The following is a 15551-nucleotide window of genomic DNA, read 5'->3' on the forward strand; positions in this document are numbered from 1 at the left end:
AAATATGGCCATTTGTAGGAAAGTGGATGGACTTCGAGGGTGTCATGCTAAGCGAAATAAGTCAGGCGGAGGACAGATACCATATGTTTGCACTCATAGGTCTAACAGGAGAACAGGAGAAACCTAATGGAGGACCAGGGGGAGGGAAAGGGGGAAAGAGAGTTGGGGAGAGAGAGGAACACAAAACCTGAGAGACTATTGAATACTGAAAATGAACTGAGGATTGCAGGGGGAGGGGAAGGGAAGGGAGGTGGTGGTGATGGAGGAGGGCACTTGTGGGGAAGAGCACTGGGTGTTATATGGAAACCAATCTGACAGTAAACTATTAAAAAAATCAAATAAATAAAGTTACCTATTAACTTGGAAAATAAATAAACAACATACTTCTAAATATTTCATGCATCAGAGGAATTTTCAAATTTAAAAAGATTTTAATTTGAATTAAAATGAAATTTGAGTGAAACTGAAAAGTATTTTAAACTAAAGGAAAATTAAAATATATGATAAAGTTTGTAGAATGCACTTAAAGCAGTGTTTAGGGAGATTATTAGCATTAAATGTCTATATTAGGGAAAAAAGCCTTAATATCAATAATTTAAGACATAAGAAACTTAAAAAAAACAGAAAAAGAACAAAATAAACTCAAAGCAATCAGAAGAAAATAAAGGACAAGAGTAGAAATAGTATTGAATTCAGAAAATCAATATAAACAAAAAGATAGTTCATTGAAAAAATAAATAAATAAAACATTGATAAACCTATAGCAAGATTGAAAAAGAAAACAAGAGAGAACACATGAAATACCAATATTAGAAATGAAAGAGGGTATTATCACTGCATAGTGGAGGTTTGTACACTATTTTCAATATTTCAAAAACTGTAACAGGCATTATGGAGTAGATGAAAGAGCATGAGTCTGAGTTGACAGATATGGGTACAAATCCTGGTTGTACTAACCAGCTGTAATAGAAGACCAATTACTTCACCTTTTAGGTCTCAATTTTCTTTCTTTTTTTTTTTTAATGCTTATCTATTTTTGAGAGAGAGTGACAAGTGGAGGAGGAATATAGAGGGGGAAGGATAGAGAGAGAGAAGGAGACACAGAATCCCGAGCAGACTTCAGGCTCTGATGTATGAGCACAGAGCCTGATGTGGGGCTTGAACTCATGAACTGGGAGATCATGACCTGAGCTGAAGTCAGGTGCTTAACTGACTGAACCACCCAGGTGCCCCAGGTCTCAATTTTCTTATATGTAAAATAGGTAGTATAATATTTTAACTGAAAAACCAAAAGATGAGATTTAAATAAAATTAAAGTAGGTAAAGAGCCTGGAATAATAAACAACAAATAAAATTTCTCTAATCACACTTTCCTATCAGGGATGGCATTTACCAGTAATAAGGGAAACAAATTGTTTTTATTGCCAATTATAAAAATTCATTAGTAGGTAATGTTTAAAATTTTCCTTACCACATTACCATGCTGATCAAGAGCTCTATTTGGCATATTAAGATATCTATCTAGCATCTCTCTCTCTGTCTCTGTCTGTCTCTATATATAACTATAATTAAAACCAAGTGGGAAACCAAATGTAATGCTACTTTTGATAATTTTGCTTGGTAATTTAAATTTTCAAACCTCATGTCCATAGGGAAGAATTAACCGCAGGATTAATGTGTCCAATAATATGTAATTTTGTAAAGTTCACACTAGATATCAGATTTTAGACAGGATTTTCCAGGTCACAAATTAGTTTTTCTACAATCCTGCAGCCTAGTGAGTTGATACAGAATCCTGATTTCCCCTTTGTAGGTGACACTTGAGATATTTTGGTACTGGAGATATTTGCAAACCTCACTGCCAGGTAGCCAAATTAGAAGAGGCACATACTGGGTGTTCAACTTTGGCTCAAGTCATAATCTTGAGGTTCATGGGTTTGAGCTCCGTGTTGGGCTCTGTGTTGACAGCTCAGAGCCTGAAGCCTGCTTTGGATTCTGTGTATTCCTCTCTCTCTGCCTCTCACCCACTCATGTTCTGTCTCTCAAAAATAATAAATGTTAAAAAAAAATTTTAAAGAAGAGGCAATACCTATGATGGTTTCCACAGTGGCGGGGGTGAGGTGGGGGGCAGGGAGAAACAAATAAACACCAATCACTGAAACTCATACAGCCAGATCCATTCCTGCAGTAGTTTTTACTTTCTTAAAAATCTGGAGCAGGGCAGGGGTGGGGGGGCACCTGGGTGGCTCAGTCAATTAAGCATCTGACTTTGGCTCAGGTCATGATCTCATAGTTTGTGAGTTTGAGTCCCACATCAGGCTGTCCACTAAAGGTGCACAGCCTTCTTGGGATTCTCTCTCCCCCCACTCTCAAAGTAAATAAACTTAAAGATAAAGCTATATGCAGTGCTTTATCACTGCAATTTGGGAGAGAGGATGTATTACTTAAGAATCTTTATGAATCATTTTTATGACTTCAATCAATTTTTAATGCAAGTGTCTTTTATCTTTTCACTTTTTCTTTCCTCTTTTTTGTGTTAACCATGTTTTGAATAAGTCTTTAACAAGAACACACTGTGTACAAAGAACTTTGTATAAATGGGGGTGAGGAAGGTGGATGTAGGGGAGTGGGGAATGGGTCACACATTCTAAGCAATACTCTCTCCTTAAGGATATCTTAGTCTTGAAGAGAAAATAAGACAACTACAGAAACACCACAAGGCAAGTAGAAAGTGAGATATGTGACGTTTTATCAGATGTAAAAGAAGATTATCTTAATTTGGGTGATTAGTAAAAAGGAAGTGACATATATTAAAGGATAGACATACACATATATGTATATATATGTGGAATATATACATACACACACACACACATATATATACATATATGTGTGTGTGTGTGTGTGTGTGTATGTCAGTATTGAGCTAGGTGGTTTACATACATGAATTAATCTACACAAGGACCAAACCTGTGTCAATACATCTTCAGATTATTTATAGAATCTTGGTGTCTTGCTTCTGCTGAGCCCCTGTTCTGGCTTTCCTGGTGGCCTCTGCATTAAAATATATCCACCAAATTCACAGAGGTGAATGTAGCAAGTCCTCAGAATGCTGGTACCAATGTGTATCATTTCTTCTCAACACATGTTTGAGTTCCTACTGCAGGTGGGGCTGCCCAACATGTACATGCCAACATGAGTCAAATGGAGGCCATGCCTCAAAATTATGTCTCACTTGGGCGTCTCTTAAATTCCCTGTCAAATTATGAGCTCCTTTGGAGTTCCTTTGTAATTTCTTGTAGTAAAGCAGACTGATTAAAACAATAGACCTGATCTCATACATGGCTGGGTTCATGTCCCAATTCTACTCCTTGTGAATAGTGGAAACTTCATATATACCTTCTGTGAGCCTCAGTTTTCTTCTCTGTAGAATGGGGATAATAATAATAGCAGCTTATGATAACTTAATAAGACAAGGCAAACTAAATGCTTAGCAAAATGCCTGCCATCTAGTAAGTGTTCAATAAATGGTTGCCAGCAAATGAAGGATGATGAATGAGAGCAGAAGGAAAAATCAAAACACACGCCTTATCCTTGTGTCTGAAAAATTGAGTTTTATAAACAGCAACATTGGATTAATCAATGTCTCCATGAGCTTTTCAGTGGCTCATAACTATATGAGCCACAGTCTTAGGCTGCCTGCTCCTAACAGCACCAGGATCATCCCTCACATGTCTGAGATGTGTTTAGTGCTCTTCTCAGTGTGACCTCTGACTAGTACCTAATCCCAAAGACCTTGAATTTCTGCAACCCTCAAATAGTCTTCTTTCACACTGACCTGGTTGACATAGAATAATGTTTACAGTAGAAGAGGGGCTGTGTGTCCTGAATGAGCAAGTAGTCATGAAGTAATTGGTGAGAAAACTCTTTAATTAGCTAGATTCTACAGGGAGCAAAATAAGCCACATTGAAGTATATATCTTACTTTCAAATGGAAATTGTAACCCACAGTATGCAGCCTCTTGCCCCTTGTTCTTGGATAAGAGTCAACTATCCACAAGGTTTAGGTAGGAAAAAAAACATCTATAGCATGGGAGGACTCTGCAGTCTGAAGTTGCTTTCCAAAGGAACTACTTCTACCCCCATAGGCCATAAGCAAGAGGCCATTCCATTGCCTCTGATCTTGTTGCCTACCTTTCTTCCCTCGCTCACTCTGCTCTAGCCCTCATGACCACGCTATTTTTGGGTCTGCAATTCAGGGCAATGTATTTCTTTCAAAATTTTATCTCTGGACTGAACCAAAGATCAAAGTGCAGTAGAATCTTGGATTGCAAGTAACTTGTTCTGTGACTGTTCTGCAGGACAAGGAAACATTTCCAATACATTTTAACTTGATAAATGAGTAACGTCTTGCAATACAAGTGGTACATGATGCTGAACATCACATGATCACAACCGAGCCAAAGATTCTCTCCTTCCCTCTCTCTCCTTCTCTCTCTGTCTCTCTCTGTCTCTCACTCTGTCTCTCTCTCTGTCTCTCTCTCCCTCTCTCTCTTTCTCTCCCCTCTTTCCCTCTCTCTCCCTCTTCCTCTCTCCCTCTCTCTTCAGGATTGTGGGTGATCATCTCCAACGCTCGGATGCTCAGTCTCAGACCATGGTGTTTGGAGAAATCAGTGATTTTTCAGAACACTGGAGGGTGCCTACAACTGTCAATAGAGTATTTTTTGTCACTTCAAAGCACCTGTGAACAGTCCTTTGCTTTTCCATACACAGTCAGCTTAGGAATGCTTCGCTTCATTCTAGGCCAGGCTGCCTGCATATATAGACCCTTTCCTCTGCTGCCTTATTGCCAGTTCCATCAAATACAGTATATGACAAGAGTTTACTAATACTGTACTGTAGTCAACATGCAAGTGATTACAATGACCCCCATGTAGAAAAAGCTTGAAAAGAAAGGCGATAAGAAGATGATGATTATGGTGGAAGTTAAGGAAACCATTGAGAATATGAACAGGGTATGCAAATAGCTGGAATTGCAAGATTGTCGACCATTTGTACAATATTGAAGAAGAAAGAAGAAATAAGGGGGCTAGATGCAGCAAAATGAGTCACAAGAATATCAAAGCAATGGCCAGGTGTTCTGGAAGATATAGAAAAGTTGCTTCTGGTTTGGATAAACAAGGATACTGTGATCGAGAAATTTATCTGTGAAAATGCAAAGGCCTCACTTTTACCAAACTTTTAAGTAAACTGCCTGGTATAGCAACAGAAAATGAAGAAGTCTTCCAAGCAAGCAGAGGATGGTTTGATAGCTTTAAGAGAAGTGGCATCCATACTGTTGTGAGGCACAGAGAGGCTGCAAGTTCGAACACTAAGCAGCTGAGGCATTCACTCCTGAGTTCCAGAAGATCATGGTTTCTCAGTGTCACCTGCCGGAGCAAGTTTTTAACTGCAATGAGATGGCATTCTTTGGAAAAAGATGCCAAAGAGGACCTCCATTACAGAAGAAGATAATGTAATGCCCAGTCACAAGCCCATGAAAGACCATCTTACCCTCATGAGCTGTGCTAATGCAGGTAGGGATTTCAAAGTCAAACCTTTACTTGTGTATCATTCCTGGAATCCATGAGCCTTCAAGAAATGCAAGGTGCAGAAGAGCTAGTTAAACATTATGTGGAGGTCCACCAGCAAGGCTTGGGTTACTTGTATCTTGTTCATTGAGTGGATCAACGAGGTCTTCAATCCTGAAGTGCAGAAATACCTTTTAGAAAAGAGTATGCCACTTGAAGCCTTCCTGGCTATGGATAATACTCCTGCTCATCCTCCAGGCTTTGAGGCCGACTTACTGGAGGAATTCGAGAACTTACGGGACTTACTGGAGGAAGCTCCAACATCACTCCACCCTTCCAGCCCATGGATCAGCAGATCATTTTGAACTTTATTTTTTTTATTAATTTATTTTTTAAATTTTTTAATTTATTTTTGAGAGAGCGAGAGACAGCGTGAGCAGGGGAGGATCAGAGAGAGAAGGGGGGGAGACACAGAATCTGAAGACAGGCTCCAGGCTCTGAGCTAGTTGTCAGCACAGAACCCAACGTGGGGCTCGAATCTATGAACCATAAGATTATGACCTGAGCCGAAGTCTGATGCTAAACAGACTAAGCCACCCAGGCGCCCCCAGTTTGAACTTTAAAAAGCCTTACACCAAAGCACTATTTCAACAATGCTTTGAGATGACTGAAGGAAAAAACCTTACTCTCCAAGAGTTTTTGAAAAATTATTTCTGCATTAGGAACTGCCTCAAGATCACTGATAGGTTCACCAAGAGAACCCTCAGTTCAGGTTGGAGAGAACTTTGGCCTGACTACGTTCTTGGACATGACTTAATGGGACTTGCCAGTTGTCAATGAAATTGTGTCCTTGGGGAAGACCATGGGACTAAAGGTGAATGAGGATGACCTTTGAGAGCTGGTTGAGGAACATGGCCAGGAGCTGGCCACCAAACTGATGGATCTGCATCATGAGCAACAACAAGGGGTTATGGAGGAGATTTCGCCTGCAGAGGAGGAGGAGAAAAAGGTGGAGGAATCCCTTTCTTCAAGTGAGATTAGGGAGATGTGTAAAATGTGGGAACAGTGCAAAATCTTGTAGAAAAGCACTACCCAATAAGGCTGTAGCAGTGCAAACGATGAATCCATTTAACAACAATCAATGTCACAAATTTCCACGAAATCCTCAAAAGAAGGCAAAAGCAAATGTTATTGGATGGGTTCCTTGTTAAAGTTGCATGAAAAGAAAAAGATCATTGAGCCAACAGACAGTAATGATTCTGTGATAGTGAAAGTAGTCCTACCTAATTACCTTCTTCTCTCTTGTCTCTCTAACACCAGACATGAAGGTTTTCAAAAGTAAGTGCAGGTTAATTTGTTTATTTGTCTTTATATTTTGTATTTTCTTTATTATTTTATATTATAATATTGTAATAATTTTATATGAATACTTTTGGGTTGTGGAATGAATCATCTGAGTTTACATTATTTCCTATGGGGAAATTCATTTTGATATACTATTAGATTATAAGAATGTTTTGGGAACAAATTATGCTCACAAACCAAGGTTTTACTGTATTAAGGCCCATATTCACAGTACATTATTTGTACTTGCTATAAACTGGTGTAAGGATGCCTGGGTGTCTCAGTTGGTTGAGCATCTAACTCTTGTTTTCAGCTCAGGTCATGATCCGAGAGTGATGGAATCAAGTCTCATGTTGGATTCCACTCTTAGTATGCAGCCTGCTGAAGATTTTGTCTGTCTGTCGGTCTGTCTCTCCCTCTCTTTCTGGGCACCGGGGTCATTCAGTCTGTTGAACATCCAACATTGACATCAGGCTCGCTACTGTCAGCAGAGCCTGCTTTGGATCCTCTGTCCCCCTCTCTCTGTCCATCCCCCACTCATGTGTATGTGCTCACTCTCAAAAATAAACATTGAAAAAAGTCTCTCTTGCTTTCTATCCTCCTCTGCCCCTCTCCCCCACTCATGCTCTCTCTCTCTGTCTCTAAAAAGAATTTTAAATAAATAAATAAATAAATAAATAGCTTGGTCTAGTGCCTTCTTAATTGATTTGAATGCTATCTTACAAACTTATTTAGATGAGCCATCACAAAGAAATCATTCTCAAAACTTTCTAAGGAGACACACTTATCAAATTATAAAAATAATACAATCTATTTTCATTTTAGATTAAGTATTCAACAGGTATTATCATGCTAAAAACTAAAACTATAAAATGATATACATGGACAATGTATAGTCTGGTTGCTTCCTCTGAACTCTATAGTCTTGCTACACATACCCTGTTCCCATTCCAACTTTACCAATCAATTCCCTCACCTCTATTGCTAGTTTCTTCTGTGTTCTCCCAGAATTTTAAAATACAAATATATACATACACTTATATATTGGAACTATAAAATAGTTGTTACACTTACTTATTTTTTACAATGAAACTTCAAAAACTTTTTTAAAATTTTATTTATTTATTTTGAGAGAGACAAAGACATCATGATGGGAATGGGGCAGAGAGAGAGAGGAGAGAGAGAATCCCAAGCAGGTTCCACACAGTCAGCACAGAGCCCAATGCAGGGTTCAGTTTCACAAACCATTAGATCGCAATCTGAGCTGAAATCAAGAGTTGAACTCACAACCTACTGAGCCACCCAGGGGCCCTGAAAATGAAAATTGTTCAAATTACAAACTCAATTCCTTTGGTATATTTCAAAAGAAGTAATATTTTTCTTCATTATCAATTAAAAAGTTAGAAATTAATTTCAAATAAATATGGAAATAGCAAACAAATTACTTTAAAAGTCACAATCACATATGCATTGCATCCTAGAAAAGAGGGACGAGTCAGATTCCACTCACTTTCATGAGTTTTATCCAATACTGGACCTATTCAAGAGTGGGGAGAAAAGGCAAATTTTAAAAAGTAGTGTATGTTATTAAATGAGGCATTTGCACTATGCTTTCTTAAGAGCATCAGGTGAAGCCTATGCTTTTTAAAGTAAATCTAGGAAGTAGAATCAATCTGTCCTTAAGTCTGCTCACTGGTTAATAAATGAAAAAACAAGATTTAAGAATGACAACAAAACACCAGACACACTGCCAAAAAGGAAAAGCTAAATACTAAGATGTCCCTGATTATTCTCCAGATACAAACCAGTGAGCAGTTTCAAAAATTGGAGCCAAGAATTCATGTGTTAAAAGGTGATCATGAGAGGAACCTGGGTGGCTCAATCTGTTGAGCTCAGGTCATGATCTCACGGTTGGTGAGTTTGAGCCCCACATCAGGCTCACTGCTTTCAGCCTGTAAGCATAAAGCCTGCTTCAAATTCCTTCTACCCCTCTCTCTGCCCATCCTCCAGTTGTGCTCTCTCCCACAAAAAAAATAAGTAAATAAATAAAAACTTTAAAAAAAAAAGGTGATCATGAACATACCTTACAATTAAACATAAAAATTTTTTGTAATAATAAAAACCAAAACTAATTCTGATCACTTTTCTGAAATACTCAAATTTAACTAGTATTTAAACTGATGGGGGGGGTGGGGAAGGAGGCCATACTTTGGACCTTTGGACCTTGTATAAGAATACAAGTGCATATGGGTGAGTTCAGAGCATTTGTCATGATTGCTGTGGAAAGAAAAATGAGCCCTTTTAGATAAGATAGTTTCTTACACCTATAACAATGGTAAGATCAGCAAAGGTGCCAATTCTCTGTGTCCCTTGGCCCATCGGACACCAAAACAAAAGAGGTCAGATAACGATGCAACATGGACAATGAGGAGCTCTGTTTCTGAGAAGCCAATGTCATACTCAGCAGTTTAAAGTATTGTAGCATATGTCTGTACCCCATAGCATACATCTGTACCCTAAAGTGGGGGGAAGAGGGGAATTTTGAGGAAGAAACCCTTATATCTCATTGCAACCTGGAAGGCAATGAGAAATGGTCTCATCATAGCCTCAAGGGAAGATAAAGAGGTGGGAAAGAAATGACCATGTTCCTCACAAGCCTGCCACTCTTTCCTTTTATAAGAGGATTATGGGGCAGTCTATCAAAACTTAACTGAGCATAAGCCTTGTCTATGGTTTTATCCAGATGGATGGATACATGAAAGGACACTTGCACAGAGAGTTACGATACAACTCTATTCCCTAACCTTTCTCATCATGAACCAAGCTTTTTTTTACAATACAGACCATCCTATCAGATATCCTAATAGGCAATGTAGATTCAGCAATCAGTTAAATTTAGAGCAGGTGCAATAGCACGTAAATAGGCTGAGGCTAAAGGAAATCCAATCAATGTCCAGAAAGCTGATCTTGTTCTGTTGTCTTGAGTGCAGGCTGTTAACTCCTGGAGTTAGCAGCTACTGGGAGGTTTCTGAAAGTTCTTAGATTAGGATTCCCCACTGGCCATCTATCAAGTTGAGGGTGGTAGTGACAATCTCCATTAAATTGGCCAGATATCGGGTGCCTGGGTTAAGTGTCTCTTGATTCTAGCTCAGGTCATGATCTCACAGTTCATGAGATAGAGCCCCTCACTGGGCGTTGTGCTGACAGTGCAGAACTTGCTTGAGATTCCCTCTCCCCCTCTTTCTCTCTGCCCTTCCCCCGCTCATGTGCACATGCGTGCAAGCACATACACTCTCTCAAAATAAATAAACATGTAAAAGATAATAATAAATTGGCCAGATGCTCTGTAGACAAGATTAGTTATCCCATGCCAACCCCAGCAGCTAAGATTGTTGCTGTGCTGCTACAGCCATATGCTCAGTATTAGTCGCTACAGCAATAATGTCACTCTTTCACCAGTGCTCCCCATGTCTTACACCAAATGCCCAGACTAATTTCCAGGTGGCTTAGCCATTTCTTTCTTGTCCACCATGTAACACCCTAGAACATCTCCCATCTTCTAGGCCAAACTAGGAGAACTTTAGAGTTATCGTTCCATATCCATGATCATTATCATCATCCATAACAGAAAATCCAGCAAGCTCAGTTTGGGAGCAAAACAAAACACCAAGTCAGATTCTTCCAGTTGCTGGCTCTTCTTTTCTACTCACAAATCCCACTAGCCCACTTTCCCCGGAAGCAGACATGGAAAGAGGGGAAAAAAGAATGAGGGGTTACTTACATAGTCCATTTGCCAATACCAATGCCCCAGATTATGTGTCCTTGAGTTCCATTTGCTACTTAAGTGTGTAGCAGTTTGGGCACGTGTGCCAGGCTTCCTTGGTCTCAGGTGCTAAAATCACAAGAGCTTATTTTCAGGCCCAGTCCTGACTTATAAATGGATTGCCATGCCCTGTGTAGGCCTACAGTCCTTACTTGGGAAGGCATTTCTTGGCATTTCTGTTTATTCTTCAAAAGTCCTTTCCCATAGGCATCCACTAGGGTTCTGAACAGAGGACATGGGGCCTTTGCATTCTTCCGCCATAATGTTTGTCCCCATGAAGCCTAAGACTTGATCATCTAATTTTGCTACTACTTTGTCCCATACTATACTGCAAGCTTATTGACTGGTAGGCACCCTGCCTAAAGATTCCTAGGAGGAAATCAGCTATTCAGCATAAACCACATTGGTTGTACAGACATTTTAGGTACTGTTAAGTCATTCTTATCAGTTCTGCAATTGGCAGGAACCCTCCCAAATCACAATTCTCAGACAATTAGCCTAAGGCCAACCTTGAAAGAAGAACTTTCTAATAAGCAGGCTTTTGGCCGTTGGCCAAGGCATCTTTATAGCAAAAGTATCTCAAGTAGGGCCTTGAGAGCAACCTGGAATACTGATCTCAACCATGCCCTAAGTTTAGGGGTCCTTTACTTAGCCAGTTGCAGTAAATCCCATTAACCATATAGATCTATCTGAGAAAGCCAAAGGCTTCATCCTTACATTTCTGTTTTTAACTTTTTTTTTTAACTTGGCCCAAGGCATCAGTTCAAGCACAGCCAGTAAATTGAAGCTGATCTGAAAGTCTTCCAGGGCTGAGGCACTGTCATGATAAGTAAGGGCACACAGAAAAGAAGTACAATCTCAGAGGGTGCATGTGGTACACATAGAAACAAAGAGTTTTCAACTCCTGGGCATGGCCAGCATGACATACATTAGTCAGGCAACACAGGTTAACAGGATGCCCAGTGTGGCCTTCCACTGTGGGGCTTCCCACCCTAGGTTCTGAATCTAGTCCAAACCGTGTAGTTCAGTTTATGGTTTCAGAGGGACTACCTGAGGCAGTCAGTTCCAAACAGTTTCATGTGTCTATGACATCAGTTCAACCGTGTGGACATCAGTAGGTATTTTGCAGGGAAGTGCTGGTGTTGGGGTCACCCCCTGCCAACTCATGGTCAGTGCTAGCCAAGTTTGAGGCTAGGCTCAACAAGTTAGAATTCAAAGTGCCCACAGCTTGAAAAGGCACACACTGAGTTTTCCTTTATGAAGAGGGCAAAGCTTGCAGGAACACTTCTGAGAAACAACTCCCCACACCCCAGGTGCAGGGATTTTATTTTCTCCTTCATCATTACACACTATGTTGTGTCCTTTTTAGCAATCATAACATTTTTTCAATCATCACCTACTCTCATCTAGATCTCTCATCTGGAAGGGTTGTATGCAAGAAACACAAAAGTAGATTCACAAAATCATTTTTATATAATTTAACTAGAAAGAACCAGAAAGACATCATATTCAGAATTGTCCAAAATGAAATTTTGAATTTAAAAAATCTTTTTTCATGGGTTTACATAACTTCCCATCCTTTTGTCCTGATTGTTTATCTAAGGAACAACTTAGAAAAGGTCACTCCCTTTGTTGACAGCTGCATTTAATAATTGAACTGCCATGGGGCACCTGGGTCGCTCAGTCAATTAAGCATCCAACTTCCGGCTCAGGTCATGATCTCACGTGCTGAGAGCTCAGAGCCTGGAGCCTACTTCAGATTCTGTGTTTCCCTCTCTCTCTGCCTCTCCCCCACTCATGTTCTGTCTCTGTCTCTCTCTCTCAAAAATAAATAATAAACATTAAAAAAATTAAAAATAATCGAACTGCCTTACCATGGTGCATGTACCAGGAGAAAAGTGAGGGAAGTCAGGCTATCAGATCACTGTTGCAAAATGCAACTAATCTGGAAAGCCAAAAACAAGTCAACAACAGTGAAATAGCACTGAGACAGGGCCCAAGGTTTCATTTGTCTGTAATGGGTGGAGAAGTCACACTCATTATTATTTGCCCTTCCCCAGCTTGCAGCTATTGTAGGGATCATAATCAGTTTCTGCAGCAGAGATATGTTGCTGATCAGTAGCTCAATTTCAGATGGTCCCATCAGAAATAAGCCATTTTTAGGTCATGCTCTTGCATTCTGTGTGTTTGAACCGGCATTGGCTCTGTGCTGACAGCTCAGAGCCTGGGGCCTGCTTCAGATTCTCTCTCTCTCTCTCTCTCTCAAAAATAAATAAACATTAGAAATAGATTATTTTCTTTGGGTATTTGTGACCCAGATGATACAAACAGCATCCAAAATGTTTCTACAATTTAGCTCCTGTATCTGCCAACTGTCCTAGCATTTGGGTTTTGGTTTTCGAACAGGGCAATTTTGTCAGATTTTACTTTGGCAAACCAAAGTTTGGGATGAGGTTGAAATACCCCTAACAGAAGTATCAGGTTTCAGCTTAGAGTCAGGCCTAGGCAATTAGCATTAGGATTCCAAAAGAGCCAGTGGCTCTTCTTCAGCAGTCGCAAAGCTGAGATGCTGCAAGACAAGACTGCTGTATACCAAGTCCAACTGCCAAGCAAGGCTTTGTTACAACCTTTTTATCTTATCAGGCTTAGAGTCCAAATAGACCCACTCACAAATATGCACATCACTTCGCAAAATGATCAGCCTTTATGGGTTTTCTTTGACAAAAGCTCATCAGCATCTAAAACTCTGCCTTGTAAAACTTTATAAGTGTATTTTCACCTGGAGAGTGCCTCTCTTTTCGTGCTTTTGCTGTTTCTCCACAGGTTCTAGAAGGCAAAAAATATAGTAAATATCATCAGTTATGGAGATTTATTTGGGTTTTGAGACTCAAAATTTTTTATATCAACCCACCCACCAGTGGCAAAAAAAGCAATTATTTATTTATGTCTCCCACTAACACTTTTTTTTTTTTGCAGCTTTCCCTGATTGGAATGATCCCTCTAGCATTTATGAAATTATAAGCATGTAACATTTTACATCAGTTTTTATCCTACACCCAGATGCAATAGCCACAAACACAAAGCTAATTTTTTAAATATAATTTACTGTCAAGTTAGCTAACATATAGTGTATACAGTGTGCTCTTGGCTTCAGGAGTAGATTCCCATGATTCATCGCTTACATACAACACCCAGTGCTCATCCCAACTCAATGCTCATCGCCCATTTCCCCTCTCCCCCGACACTCCACCAGCCCTTAGTTTGTTCTCTGTATTTAAAAGTGTCTTATGGTTTGCCTCCCTCTCTGCTTGGCACTATTTTTTCCCATTCCCTTCCCTATGATCTTCTGTTAATTTCCTTAAGTCCACATATGAGTGAAAACATATGATGTCTGTCTTTCCCTGACTGACTTATTTCACTTAGCATAATACCCTCCAGTTCTGTATCCATGTTGTTGCAAATGGCAAGATTTCATTCTTTCTCATTGTGAAATAGTATTCCATTGTATATATAAACCACATCTTCTTTATCCATTCATCGGTTGATGGACATTTGGGCTCTTTCCATAATTTCACTATTGTTGAAAGTGCTGCTATAAATATTGTGGTATATGTGCCCTTGAGAATCGGCACTCCTGTATCCTTTGGATAAATTCCTAGTAGTGTTATTGCTGAGTCATAAGGTAATTCTATTTTTAATTTTTTGAGGAACTTCCACAGTTTTCCAGTTTGCATTTCCAGCAATAGTGCAAGAGGGTTCCCCTTTCTTCACATCCTCATCAACATCTATTTTTCTTGAGTTTTTCATTTTAGCCACTCGGATCGGTGTGAGATGGTATCTCAGTGTGGTTTTGATTTGTATTTCCCTGATGATGAGTGATGTTGAACATCTTTTCATGTGTCTGTTGGCCATCTGAATGTCTTCCTTGGAAAAGTGTCTATTCATGTCTTCTGCCCATTTCTTCACTGGATTATTTGTTTTTAAGTGTTGAGTTTGGTAAGTTCTTTATAGATTTTGGATACTAACCCCTTTTTGATATGCAAATATATTCTCTCATTCCATCAGTTGCCTTTTAGTTTCATTGATTGTTTCCTTTGCAGTGCAGAAGCTTTTTATCTTGATGAGGTCCCAATAGTTCATTTTTGCTTTATTTCCCTTGCCTTTGGAGATGTGTTAAGTAAGAAATTGCTGCGGGTGAGGTCAAAGAGGTTGTTGCCTGCTTTCTCCTCTGGGGTTTTGGTGGTTTCCTGTCTCACATTTATGTCTTTCAGCCATTTTGAGTTTATTTTTGTGTATGGTGTAAGAAAGTGGTCTAATTTCATGCTTCTTCATGTTGCTGTCTAGTTTTCCTAGCACCATTTGCTAAAGAGACTGTCTTTTTTCCATTGGATACTCTTTCCTGCTTTGTCAAAGATTAGTTGGCCATACATTTGTGGGTCCAATTCTGGGTTCTCTATTCTATTCCATTGGTCTATATGTATGTTTTTTGTGCCAATACCATACTGTCTTGATGATTACAGCTTTGTAGCAGACGCTAAAGTCCAGGATAACACAAACTTATTTTTTTGCATCTACCCCCACTCTTTTAAATGGAATTTTTTCCAACCTTCTACAGTGAACTTAAAATTTAGGGTTAACATTACAGGTACCAAGGAAGAATCAGCTGGAATGGGAGTGGGAGGTACGGCTAATATAGTAGTGATAGCAACTAAGCTAAGAACTGGCTGAAGGTTTTTTCCCTCCCCATCCCCTCTAGTTTGCTTTACTCTGGCCCTAGGAATTAATCTAACATTTTTTTCCTCCCACTTGGAGAA

Source organism: Suricata suricatta, chromosome 13 (genome assembly GCF_006229205.1).
Source record: "Suricata suricatta isolate VVHF042 chromosome 13, meerkat_22Aug2017_6uvM2_HiC, whole genome shotgun sequence".
In the NCBI taxonomy this organism is placed as follows: Eukaryota; Metazoa; Chordata; class Mammalia; order Carnivora; family Herpestidae; genus Suricata; species Suricata suricatta.